This window comes from Corvus kubaryi, unplaced genomic scaffold, assembly GCF_017639235.1.
Source record: "Corvus kubaryi isolate FWS band 111438036 unplaced genomic scaffold, C.kubaryi_AGA036_p1.0 72, whole genome shotgun sequence".
Classification (NCBI taxonomy): domain Eukaryota; kingdom Metazoa; phylum Chordata; class Aves; order Passeriformes; family Corvidae; genus Corvus; species Corvus kubaryi.
The window spans coordinates 2,300,421-2,313,775 of NW_024582060.1; positions in this window are offsets into that span (position 1 = coordinate 2,300,421).

Here is a 13,355-nt window from a genome sequence, read left to right on the forward strand (position 1 = left end):
AAGGTAAGAGGAGAATATGTAGCTGCTAAGTTAAAAATATGAGCTTGAAATTAACCTGGTAATGATAGAATCAGCAAAGCCTCATTGTATTTTTTCCCCCTCCACTACAGTTTAATGATTATGGTGTTTTGAAGATGTTTCCCATTTCCTTCTCCCACGCAGAAAATCTGCACACCTGGTGCATCCCCCAGTTACTAGCTGAGTGAAAGGCAATAATATGTCTGGTTTTGAATTGCATGTGTACTCACAGCTACCTGAAAGGTCAAGCAGCACCAGATAACCTGTGCTGCAGTCTTGCTTTTGGGATGGGTGCAGGTGACCTGCAGAAATCATTGTGGATCAGTACAGTTACAAGGGTGTGAGGAGAAAAAAGGAAAGGTTTGGGGTGAAGTCTTTGAACCCTTTCAAGAAGACTTGCATCAGAAGGGCCTGAAGAGTTCAGTGAGTAGCTGCAAGTGTCTTAAAAAATATTGAGTGTAGGCCTGTGGCAAAGGAAGGAGCTTTTAGGTGATTAGCAAGTCACCTTGCCTGCACAGAAAAGCAGATGGAGCTGAGGATGGTGCACAGCATTCATGGCACCTGGAGTGGTACTGTCCAGGTGCACCCTACTGCCTCTTACATGAGTGGTCCTGGACTTCTTAGATCTCCCGGGCTGTTGCAGGAGGAGTTTCACAGGTTGCCCTGGATGTGCAGACAGTGCAAGCTTATCTTTGTGGCCCTGGATAGACCCTTTTGAAAAGGACAGCATAGGAAGGCTGAGCTGGTTCATGTGGAGTTATGGGTTCAAGGACCAAGCTGTTCCTACACTTTTTCTTCTGTGGCTTCACTGCTCTTATGACCTCTGGTAAACCTTCTGGAAAAGAACCTGAAGCTAATTAAGAGGGTCATTTTTCTGGCATTGGTTAAATGGGAAATAGAATTTCTTCCCATCTGCATAAACAGAGGTCTGGCAGCAGTTGCAGGCCACTGCTGGAAAGTAAAGGGGAAGAGGTCTGAAATGGGTTTCAGAAGAAAGACATTTGTTTAAAATGAGGCTTTACAGACCTGTGTGCCTAGGTAAGAAATATGTACCTGCACATACTGTGTTCTGGCCCTTAGTTGTGAGGTTAGGTCTTCAGGCATCTGATCCTGTGGGGAATTTTCAAAGCTGTGTAAGGACATTTAATATTTAATGCCCCAATACCCTGCCTCTCCTATTGCTGTACAACTAATAATGTGAACTTAAATTGATTAGATGCCATCATTGCCTCAGGAAAGGGATACTTAGGTTGCCTTTTGTGTTATGATGTAACTATAGGCATTCTGGGTTATTTTGGCAAGGGTTTGGACTAGAAACAAACCTGGTTAATTTGAAATGAAAACAGTTGGGTCCTTTATGCTATTTATAATGGGTTTTGCAGTAGTTGCTTACTTAGGTGATTTTTTTTGTTCATTGGAGGTGGTTCATAACTGTGTGGTCAACATGATTAAATTCAATCATTGATGGACTTCTGGCTTCAAAATCCAAATCTAGATCTGTGCTTAGTTCTGTTGTCCGGACTGAAATGTAGAAAGGGTAGGTGTGACAGTGAGTTTATTCAGTATTGACAACACTGAACATTCCAGGATCGTGAGTCAGACTCCTCCCAAATTCTGTACTTGGTTTAAGTTAATGAGACTTAGAAAAATATCGAGTTATCCATTTTTCCCCCGCTGCAATAGTGAGACCACAGTTTCCAATGAACCTTGTAATTCTCCCATGAGCTTTTGTCTCCAGGTGCTCTCAAAATATTGCCAATTATTGAAAAACTTGAAGTAAAATGTTACTAGTCCTTCTGTCTTTAAGCTAGAACAATGGACCTGTTAAAATATTTATAGTTAATGTTAGGGCAGCCTGTGGGAATTAGGTTTGAGAGTTTCATTCAGACCTTTTTATGCCATTCACATATTTATGTTCTTACTGAGTAAGCAGTGGTTGCTGCAGAGCTGGGAGATGGGTTAGGTCTGAGACCTCTGCATTTCATTGTCTTAGTTCTGAGCTGTGGCTTTGGACACTGAAGAATATTTAAATTTTTTGTTTAGCATAGTGTACATCTGGTCTGGTCAATGTTTCCCTCCTGCTTGGTCCCGGCAGTGTTTATGCCATGGTACTTTCTGCACTCTTGCTGCCCCTGTCCTGAAAGTGTTACCAGTTCCCCATTGCTTAGTGCCCTGTGAGGACAGGAGATGCTGGTTTCATTTAAAGAGAGAACCTAGAAATCCTCAGATGGCCAGGATGCTTGCCCAGATCAGGCAGTAAGATTTTTTTTTTTAGTGGCAGGAGAAAATTCTGGGAATCCTGGCCTGCAAGGTTCATTTGCACCAGGAATATTTTCCACCCTGTTGAAGTACCACAGAAATTGGTGAAGGCTTCCCTCAGCTGTTCATATCTTAGAGGATGACTTTTTTCTAAGCACACACTGGATCTTCACCCAAGAATTGGCAAAAGTGAGGCAAGGTCTAATCAGATAATAAATAATTCTACCTGAACCAACTCCTAAGGTCTGTGAAACCACACTAACAAAAGTATTTCTGTTTCTCTACAGGAGAATGTGTCCTCATAGGAAGAGGACTCTGCTGTTTTCAGTTTGTTTGTTTCATCAGTAGTTTCATCAAAAGTTTCAGTTTGTTTTCATCAATAGTGTGTTCAGAGTCTGGTATTTTTTTACATGTGAGTTTTATTTCAGAGAACTTTGCTAATTCTTCAGTCTCTTTCTTTTCAAACTAGACAAACCCATGTAATCAATCTCAGATTCAGTGTTCAGCTTACCTGCTGTTGCCCAAACCCATAGACTCTGTTTACCTGCAAGCTTTTTTGTCTTTTGGCAGCTGCTCTCATTCCAGTTACAAAATATCCTTAGAAATTCAATACCTCATTTTTCTATTATTTAAATTATGGCTCACATTGTAGTTCAATGAATTTAATTAAAGCATTTCCTTACACACGTGGTGTCCATGTGGATAGGGAATAAGAACTTTTAATCTTAAAACTGGGCACGTGTAATAGTTACAGCACAAAAGATAATTCCTTCTTATTGCCTCCTTCAGGTAAGATGAATGTTCATGTTGCCTGGAGGAAGACGTAATCTGTATGAGCTGGCTTTAAATCCTTAAGTAGCAGAGGGAATAACCTGTTTTAAATAACCATGTTGTAAGATGTGACCTAACCGAAAGTCTAGGAGTAAAAAGCCACGGGGCTAAGTGAATGTTTGAGCTATTGTGCAGCATGGAAACCTGGGACACAAGCACTCTCTTCCAGGGGTGGTGGCTGGGTGGAGATCACCATGGCTGTACCTGTCAGCTTGGCTGTGTGTGACATGTTTCTGCTCAGGGAGACAGGTTGTTCTAACAGCTGGAAGCAGCTGTCCTTCAGTCATGGAGATCTTTTGAACAGCAGTGGGCTAGGGAGCAGTGCTAGTGAAGGGAACCATCCTGCATGGATGGAGCTGGGCCCAAAATTTCGTTCACAGCCTTGAACCACCTGCCCTTAGCCAGACTACTTTACAAAATAGGTGAACATGCAAATTGCACCCATCAGGAACCTTCCACTGAAGTAGGATGCAGCGTGAGCTGCAGCCAGGGTGAATCAGCTGTGAAACCAGAGCATCCTGAGCTGCTGGTGCATCTTCCCTCAACTTGTCTGCTACCCATTGTAGTCTCAGTCACTTTTTTCCAGGATTGGGCTGCTAATCCACTTGTTTAGGAAGCTCAGATCTTTGTGGGATATTGGAGGGGTGGACCAGGACCTGCAGATGTGCTGGTTACCCAGTGGAGTTGAGGCTATTGCTGCCTCAGCCCTGGGGCTCTCACCAGAGTTACTGGCTTCTGAAAGAGGGTTGTGAGCAAAAAGTCTCACTTTTCATCACAATGAAGGCTTGCAGATGTGAATGTTAATTTTGTGGTAGGAGTTTGTCTTCAGAACATCCAAAGCTGTCTGGTAAGCTTTCTTTTGGAAGAACTTATTATTTCTGTTAAATTCCCTTTCTGAGGCACTGAAGAGGATGCTCAGCTGATACTGATCCCTCTCTTTCTCCACCTTCCTGTAAGCCTGTTGGTTAAATTCGATTGAACTTCCAATCTTTGACAAGCTTCAATATTCCTTGCTTAATGAAAAAATAAAAGGAAACAATTCCAAGAGAAAACCAGCATCTGTGTGTAAGAATGATGAAGGCAACATATGCAGCATAGACTTGATATATATTTGGCTTGTCCCACCAGCTGAATGGCCACCTGTGGTCCCTCAGCCCATGCTACTCCACTGGAATCTGTGCCTTGGCTGGTTGGTGGCTGGGGGCCTCATCAGGAGATGAAGGTGCTGAAATGTTTGTTCCCAGGGCAAGGGGAAGTGAATATTCAAGAATAAGTGAGGGCTGCCATTATTATGGGGTGGGGGCTGTAAATATTTTGCTGGGAAGTGAAGTTTAAGGATGTGGGCTATAACCCATAAATATCTGGCCTTCAGCAGTGCTTTTGCTTATGTGAGGGCTTGTTTTGTTTCCCCTGGAGTGTGAGAGTTGTCATTAAGGGCCAAGCCAGTGGTCTGCCTAGCCTGTTAATGTCTCTGAATGGACAGCATCAGGAGCATCAAGGGAAAATTGTAGCTGGCAGTTGTTGAAAAGCTCCTTAGGACTAAGCAGTCACTGCTGCAAACCAATCTTCCTTTCCCATCCTTGGACACTACTTTGTTTACTGCTGCTTCCTTCAGGAATGGGAGACACTGTGCTTTCAGGGGTGTGTGAACATTTGGGACGGCTGCAGCTTCTCTTGTCCCAGACAGAAGTTGATGTTGTGACTCTGCAGTAGAGTCTCTTTGCTCTCTTGTCAAGCCTGGAGTGATTAACTTTTTTTCCTTTGCTTCCTTCGGTCACCATTCCCTGTGTTTTCCTAGGAAAAATTACAAAGGAAATGCAAACCCAGCTACTGTGTATTTAGGATAACACAAGTAAACACACCCAACAAATTAATTGGTAGCTGTATTTGGTATACAGTTAAGTCTTCTAAAGGCAGGAAACTTGAAAATTGTGAAATATGCAATTTCACCAATTTCCAAACCATGTACTTGGCTTCACTGGTTTATGATGATTTTGCAAAGCAATTTTCTCAATCCCTAGGTCAATGTGATTTTATTTCACCATGATCATGCTGCTGTATGGAGTTGACCTAACAATTTAGCATTCTCGTGAGATGATTAATTCCAAATGTAACCAACTGCATTCAAAAACCCTTTAATTCTCTAGGTTCTTCCCCTCCCTTGGTCATAGCTCCAAGTGTGGATATGGAGACTACTTGCCTCTTCTGCTCTAAAAACTGCCAGTTGGTTTGCATAACTTGGAGAGCAGCTCAGCAGCTCCTTTGGGGCAGGTATTGCTAAATGAGAGAAAACACTTTCTTATTTCAAGTTCTCAGTAATCGTGGCAATTCGGATACAGTGATATGATGTTGGTCACACTCTTGGATGCAGAGTGCAGTAAGAGGCATATTCAGGACACAAGTTGTCACTAGTGAAGCATGTTCTGGAGGAAGGGAAGTTCTGTGTAGTACATACTGTTACAACACCTTAAAGGCAGGGTAATCTGACTCCATGGTATCATCTGCACTCGACAGCTTGTGATAACGCTGAGTTAAACCACTGCTGTGGCTGTATGAACTAAGGAAAAGTAATTTTTAATGATAAACTAATGATGTACACAACTATGGGACCTCTGAACCTTGGAAATGAGTCAGTTATAACATTCTTCTTTGCTGAAATATCCTAACAAGGAAGCTACTTTAAGCTAAATGTAATCCATGGTTAGCTTCTAGCTGATCATTTGTTTCCTCAAAGTGTCAATTTTTGTAGCTCTTCCATCCAAAATTATTTAAAAATATATCTCAACATAGTAACTGTGTTTTCAGCTACCAAGGTGCTGTCATCTCTGAATGAAGTATGGTGCCAGTGTGACTTTGCCATGTTTAATTTCTCCTTTGCCTTTCCATGACATCAGTGAGAACAAATGTGTTACCAGCTGCACTGGGCACAAACAGATTCCGGTTGCATCTGGCAAGAGTTTGGGGGTAATCTGCTTTGAAGCAAAACTTGGAAGAACTTGTTCTGCTTTGGTAGCAACAAACTTCCAAAACATGGGTTTCCTGAACCCTTTGGATGTAAAAAAAACCTCACAAATGAGTGATCTCCCTTTCCTTGGAGGAGATCCTAAGCAACGAAAGCATGTGCAGAGTGCTCTATTTATAACTCAGAAAACACAAGTAGTACCAATGTCTTTGGCCACATTACTTTTATTGTGCTTGCAGAGCAGTTACTAAGCTGTTCTGTTTTGGAAGTGCAAAAGAAGCTGTGCAATCTCCTCCCAAGCGCCTACATTTCAGCAAGTAAAGGCTGAAAGGAGGTATTGCATGTGTCCAACAACAATGGCTTTAATTCAGCATCTGCTCTATGTTGTGGGAGTCTTTTGGCCTTGATAGATGTTGGATGAGGTCCTTTGGCAGTATCACCATTAGCAGTATCTTTTGCCCAGTGCGTGTGCTAAATGACAGGGAAAATGTGCCAAAGAACTGCTGTTTGCATGTTAGTCTTGCAAACTGGGTGTGGTGGTGGCATGTTCCCCTTGTCCCTCAACAAGATGAAAGAAGAATCTGTCTAAATCACTTAAAACTCACCCTGGACAAGTGTGTCCTGTAAGCAGATTTGGGTGGGATTTAGCCAAGAGAACTGTATTGTACTTCTATCAGAGGGCTCTTGAGATGATAAAATGACTCACTGATAGTGATGCTATTGGTGGAAGTCACTGAGGCTGAAGGCCTTGCCTGGCTCACAGAACCCATGGGGATGCTTGAGATGGAGGGGCTTTACCTGGATCATTGGCTCACAGGCTGGGTTTGCATCTTGGTGGCTGGTGCTGTCTGTTGGCTCCCTCCTCGTGCAAGCAGCCTGCAGCTGATTTGGACACCTGTGAGCAGGAGCTCCCAAGGCTGATGTGTTGACAGAGTTATATTAGGAGGAGAGCTCTGTGCAGTTAAAATCATGGATCAGTCTGGGTGCTGTGTTTAGCATAGTCCCTGCAAGTTTGGGATAAACACAGTGCAGGGTTTAGTGTTGCTCTGCTCAGGCTGTCAGAGGCTGACTGTGTTCCTGATGGATCATTAGGATTAATTACTTGGGTCCTAGTCTGCCTCAGATGAATGAGCTCTGTCACCTCCCTGCTGAGGGGTGAAACTTTCCCGACTTGCTGCAACACTTCTGACATGTTACACCTCCAGTGCAATTAGTTGTGCCATGCTGTTAATTCCTAGTGTGGGTTAGCAGAGGGCACCACGCTTGTGTATTATCCTCTGCCAGTGCTTGGGCACTCGTGGGCAACCTGGCAGACTTGGAGTAAACTCAGTGTGAAAAATATCACTCCTGCTCAGCTGGCTCATTTCAAGGGAAAACAGATCCAAGGAAGAGCTTCCTTCCACTCCCCTTATATGGAAGGAATAGCTTGGGAAGCTTGGAATGGTATTTCTTGATTCTCAAGAAATGCATGGCAACCAGCCAAAGGAAAACCCAAATCCTTTAAGTTGCTTATTAGTATATGGAATGCCAAAACTGGCATTTTTTTCTTTGTCTGTTCAAGGCTGGTAAACTTCATAATCAATGTCTTTTCCAGTCTCATAGGAATATGGCAAGAGAGGCTGAAGTTTGCCTAAAAATTAATTTAAATTTTTTAAATGTCTGTCAAGTGGGAACACTTGTTCTGTGCAGTTTGAGATTCTCAGTGACATGTACATGCACAAGGAAGGTTAGGAAAGATGCATGAATGAAACATTTATGTAAATATAAATCACAGAGGGAGATCATGCATGGTTTACATCACTGTGTTTTAAAATCAGTCCAGTATCTCACATTTCTGACTTTAGTCAGAATGAAAGGCTTTTTTAAACCCCCAATTAAACCATTCAGTAGAGGGATTACCTCATGCTGATTTTATGCCTAAATACCCAGACTGGGGCATGACCCAATAGATACCTTTGCACAAAAAGAATGATGGCAACAACTTCTGCCCAGCATTTTTCTGTGTTCCTGCCATGGTCAGATGCTTGTGATTTTGTTGGAGAGTTGGAAGTCAGAAAGCTGCTCACAGTCTGGGCAAGAATGAATTAATGTTGGCAAATGTCTTGTTGAGTGTAAGGGCAAGCACCTGAGTGAACTCCTTTGATTTCATGGAGCCTTGCATGGGCTTTGCACACGTGCAGGTTGGCACACAAGGTGAAGAGCCACAGAAACAGAGATCCTTTGGGAAGGATTGAATTAGTCCTGGGGAGATCTTTGGAAGGCATTTTTGATCACACCCTGGTTTCCTGTGAGTCTGTGTAATCCTTGCAATCTGTGAGTCTGTGTAATCCTTGCAATCTGTGAGTCTGTGTAATCCTTGCAATCTGTGAGTCTGTGTAATCCTTGTACAGCAGGTTTGCCACTAAATCAAGCAAGGGGGCAATTTCTCCATGTAAAAACTTGTTTCCTATTTTGGTCACCCCTTTGAAGCTGTTTGCCCTTGACACAGGGGTGCTCAGGTTCCACGTTGAGGAGTGCCTAAGACTTTTAAATGGCAGTTCTATTCATCGGTGGCTTTAACTGTATGAATAAGCTGCTTTACTGAGCTTAGGCACCAAACATGTAATTTGGAAACCAAATCTTTCTTGTTTGTTTGTTTTGTGGATCTGCAGCAGTAAAGATTCTGTAGCACATCTTTATTAAAACTATCTTTTCTTATGATCCCAAATACTTCTTTCCTCCCTGTGTCCCTGGTTGGTCCCAGCGGGTAGTGTGGGCATTGCCCATAGTTGTCTGTTTTGGAAATCAGTCTGTGTGACACACTTCCTTTTTGTAGGCATAAGATTTTTTTTTTTTAAGGTTCTATATCTATTGTCTTTGAATAACTATTCCTGCTGTTCCAGATCATTTGTTTCCAGCTTTGCAATGACTAGCTTTCATGAAAATTAATTCAAACAACTTGAAGAAAAACAGTACATACAGTAATCAAAGTCTGGACTGATCCCCATGTTCTGGATTTCAGCATAATTATAAAGAATTTAATCTGCATTTGATATTCATTTTGGGTATCATTCTAGCTTGGGAACTGTAAGCCTTTATTTTATAGCAACTTGTACATTTTGGAGAGCAGAGCTCTCCTGAGATTTCTAGTTTCAAGTCCTTTGTCACTTTTAGAGTTCAAGCTAGTATATTAGAGAAAAATGCTCACAGTTTAGTGTTTATTTCAGTAAACTTTGTTCAGAGCTGTGGCTACATGAGGCATGGGTTTGATGGATGGACTGCCTAGTGAATAAGGAATTTCCTGGATGGTCACACTCAGAGTTGTGATTGATGGTTTGATGAGAAAGTGGAGAGCAGAGATGAGTGGAGTTCCACAGGGTTCTATAACTAAAGGGAGCCTTCAAGAAAGCTGGAGAGGGACTTTTTAGAAGGACATGCAGTGCTAGGACAAGGGGAAATGACTTCACACTGAAAGAGGGAAGGTTTAGGTTAGATACCAGGAAGAAATTCTTCAGCTGAGACATGGAATACATTACCCAGAGAAGCTGTGGATGCCCCATCCCTGGAAGTGTTCAAGGCCAGGCTGGATGGGGCATTGAGCAACCTGGTCTAGTGGAAGGTGTCCCTGCCCATGGCAGGGGGGTTGGAATGAAAGGATTTTTAAGGTTCCTTTCAACCTAAACCAATCTGTGGTTCTATGCATTTGGGTATTTTTTTTGTTAGCCTTGCCTGGTAACTCTGAGCATTATTAATCTGTTAAGACATTTTTAAGGCTGCTGATCCTGTGGAATTTGTTTGATGTTCTGTGATTGCAGTATCCTTAGGAGCCCAAACATAGTTGAAGGTATCTGGTACTTGAGATAGTATGAATCAAGTGTTCCCCACTTATCCTGAAACTGCTGTATTGCACAAGCTGCCAGGCCCCAAAGGGAGAATTTGACCTGTGCTTTGTGTGTATGTCTTGAACCACAGTAACTGAGCAAACTGGGGAGACCCAAGGAACTCTGCTGTTGTATATCATCCTGGTTTCTCTAGGGGGATCATAGAATATCCTGAGTTTAAAGGCACTCACAAACATCACAGAAGTTCAACTGGTCCTGTACAGGACAACCCCAAGAATCCCACCATGTGCTTGAGAGCATTGTCCAAGTACTTTTTGCACTCTGGCATGTTTGGTGCCAGGACCATTCCCTTGGGGGGCCTTTTCTGGTGCCTGACTACACCCTGTGTGAAGAACCTTTTCCTAATATCCAACCTAAACTTCCCCTGCCACAGCTTTGTGCTGTTTCCTCGTGTCCTGTCTCTGGTTGATAGAGAAGAGGTTGATAGGGCAGTGCCTGCCCCTCCTGAGGAAGCTGTAACTGCAGTGAGGTCTCCCCTCAGTCTCCTCTTCTCTGGGCTGAACAGACCAAGTGACCTCAGCTGCTCCTTGTATGGCTTCCCCTCCAGACCCTTCACCATCTTTGTGGCCTCCTTTGGACACTGTCTAATGGCCCAATGTCTTCCTTATGCTATGGCACCCCAAACTGCACACAATATTCAAGGTGAGGCCTCCCCAGTGCAGAGCAGAGCAGGACAATCCCCTCCCTTGCCCATCTGATGCTGTGCCTGGTGCTCCCCAGGGCAGGGCTGGCCCTCCTGGCTGCCAGGGCACTGCTCACTCATGTTCAACTTGCCATCGACCAGGACCCCCAGGTCCCTTCCCACTGAGCTGCTCTCCACCCTCTCATTCCCCAGGCTGTCTGTGCACCCAGGGTTGCCCCATCCCAGGTGCAGAATCTGGCCCTTTCCCCTGTTGATCTTCATATGGCTGATGATTGCCCAGCCCTCTGGTTTGCCAAGGTTTATCTGCAGAGGGAGTCAGCAGCTCCTCCCAGCTAAGTGGTGTCAGCAAACTTAGTGTACCTCCAAGCCCTGCCCCAAGCCACTCATGAGGACATTAAAGAGCACTGGACCCAGACTGGAGCCCTGCAGATCCCCACTAGTGACTGGCTGCTGGGATGTGGTGGTGGAGATTCCCAGGGAGACTGGCATGGCTCAACTCTCACAGTTGTTCCCGTGATTTGCTCCAAGAAATCATTTCATATCTTTGGAAGGGAGTTTTGTCTCTAAAAATTGATGATTTCTGAGTCCTTGACATTATAATGAGATTTTTAAAACTTGTAAGGAGAAGATATCAGAGTTATTGCTAGCCTAGCATCCCTACCTTGGGTGACAGGTAAAACTGGTTCAGCTGGCCCAAGCCTAGTCAAAGACAGAATAACACTTGCAAGTATTTTCTGAAGTTTGTATTGAATGTTGTCCCTATGTTGGTGTGGACCCCAAGTTCAGTACTCCCCACCTTTCAAATTCAGGTCTCATGGGGTCCATACCACATTTTCTAAGTTAGTGGTAGCTGTATTTATATGTTGTTGGATCCTTCCTAGAGTGAGCAGACCACTGGAGAGGTACGTGATCTGCCTGAAGGACCAGAGTTGCATAAAATGCTCCTATGTACCTTACATAACCCATTCTGGATTTCAGTTACCTTAATGGTACTAAATACCTTTTTAAAAATTTATTTTTAAAACTAGGCACCACAGAAATGAATGGGATTTATTTGTGGACCAAGGTAAGCATGAAATCTGGTATCAGAAGTCTGTCTCTTTCAGGAGTGGTGAGAAATAGCAAGAAATAAGCATTGCCACTTTCTCATTAATGCAATTACCATAGCCCATCAAACATGTGCTGATAAATTTGAGAGGCTTACACTATTCATTAGGCCTATGCATTCATTAGTGTAGCCATCATAAAATAACGAGGGGAGTGTCCAGCTTGGGGAAAAATTCAGAGAACAAGAGCTCACATTATACAGAGCTATGATGATAAATGTCTCCTGTGGCATAATTTTAACTCTTACCATCTGTTATTCCCTGCTGCCATAGAAACTTAAAATAAATATTAAAAATAGTCTGAAACCAGGAAAAGCACAGCAGGGAATGTCTGTCCTGAAAGAAAACAAACCCTCAATGTGACCAGGAAATAGCAGGAAAATGGACTGATGAGAACTTCAGGAGATTTAGCTGGGAGAATTTTCAATATGCAGGGGTGGGTGAGAGAAGGATCCCAAACCAGTGTTTATAAGCAGTTGTAGCTGGGCTACCAAAGCACTGTCAGATGCTCAGTGCTGTACTTGCCATCTGTTTTCAACTTTGAGCTTGAGAAGTAATTTTACTTTAACTGTTAGAAGATTTGTGTATATATGCATAGATGATTTTACATTTTTGAGAGATGTTTGTTTTTTTTTTTGGTACTTGAGCTAGAGAGCAATGAAGAGCTGTTCTGATGCAGTCTTTGTAAGCTGTGAGCATTACACTGGTGTTGATCAAATGATGCCATTCAAATGTTATTAGAACGGAGTATTTAGGCCAAAGGCAAGGCTTAAAAGGAGAGCTGCACTTTCATGCCAGGCCAGCACAGGAGCTGTTTCCAGAGGCTTCCTTCTGGCAAATAGAAGAGCTGAGCCCCATACAGCAGGAAAAGCTGACTTTGGGAAAGAAAGGGTGAAAGGCTGTGTTTAGTGTCAGGGGCACGAAGAGTTGTTTAAATAATTGCAAGTGTTGTGAAATAAAAGAACAGTTCAAGAACCTAGGAACTTTACTCTTTCTGGGAGAAGCTCAATTATTTGGGGATGCCCTATGTAAAGAAATCCTTGGTTGAAAAATGCTTTGCATGGGAAGAGCAGCCCTACTTGGGGGAATCGCTAACTGTTCTGGGTGGGTCCTTGCTTTAGTCTAATTATAATGAAGATTTGTTTAGCTTCCTTGGTGAGAGTTCCTGTATGTTTTTTAGCATTCCCTTTCATTCATTTGGCAGTCACTTCAAGAGTGATTTACGATAAGAGATGAGAAAACAAACTGAGATTTGATGTTAGGCAGTAGCCAGGGAACTCAGATGTAATCACTGCTGCATAACATCCTGTGCAATTCTGTGTGCAGTGTGTGCACCACAGTGGACTCAATGCATAAGATCTTATTTGAGGTTACAAACCAAGACAGACTGGATATCCAAACCAGCCTGGGCATCCAGGTGCCATCAGTGCAAATTAAGGGTCTGTGCCTAGGCTCAAGTGCATGAGGCCCGAGGAACATAAATCAGAAGTTTTTTTTGGCCCTGTTATGGCTGATGACCTGATAGGCAGCTTTTAATCTGCAGCCTTGTGGTTTGCTCTGTGACAATAACAAATGCAAATTCCAAAAAGCAGCCAAATGCAGATGCTTTGATTTGCAGGAAGGCTCTGACCCACCAGAACTGTAACTTTTAGTGA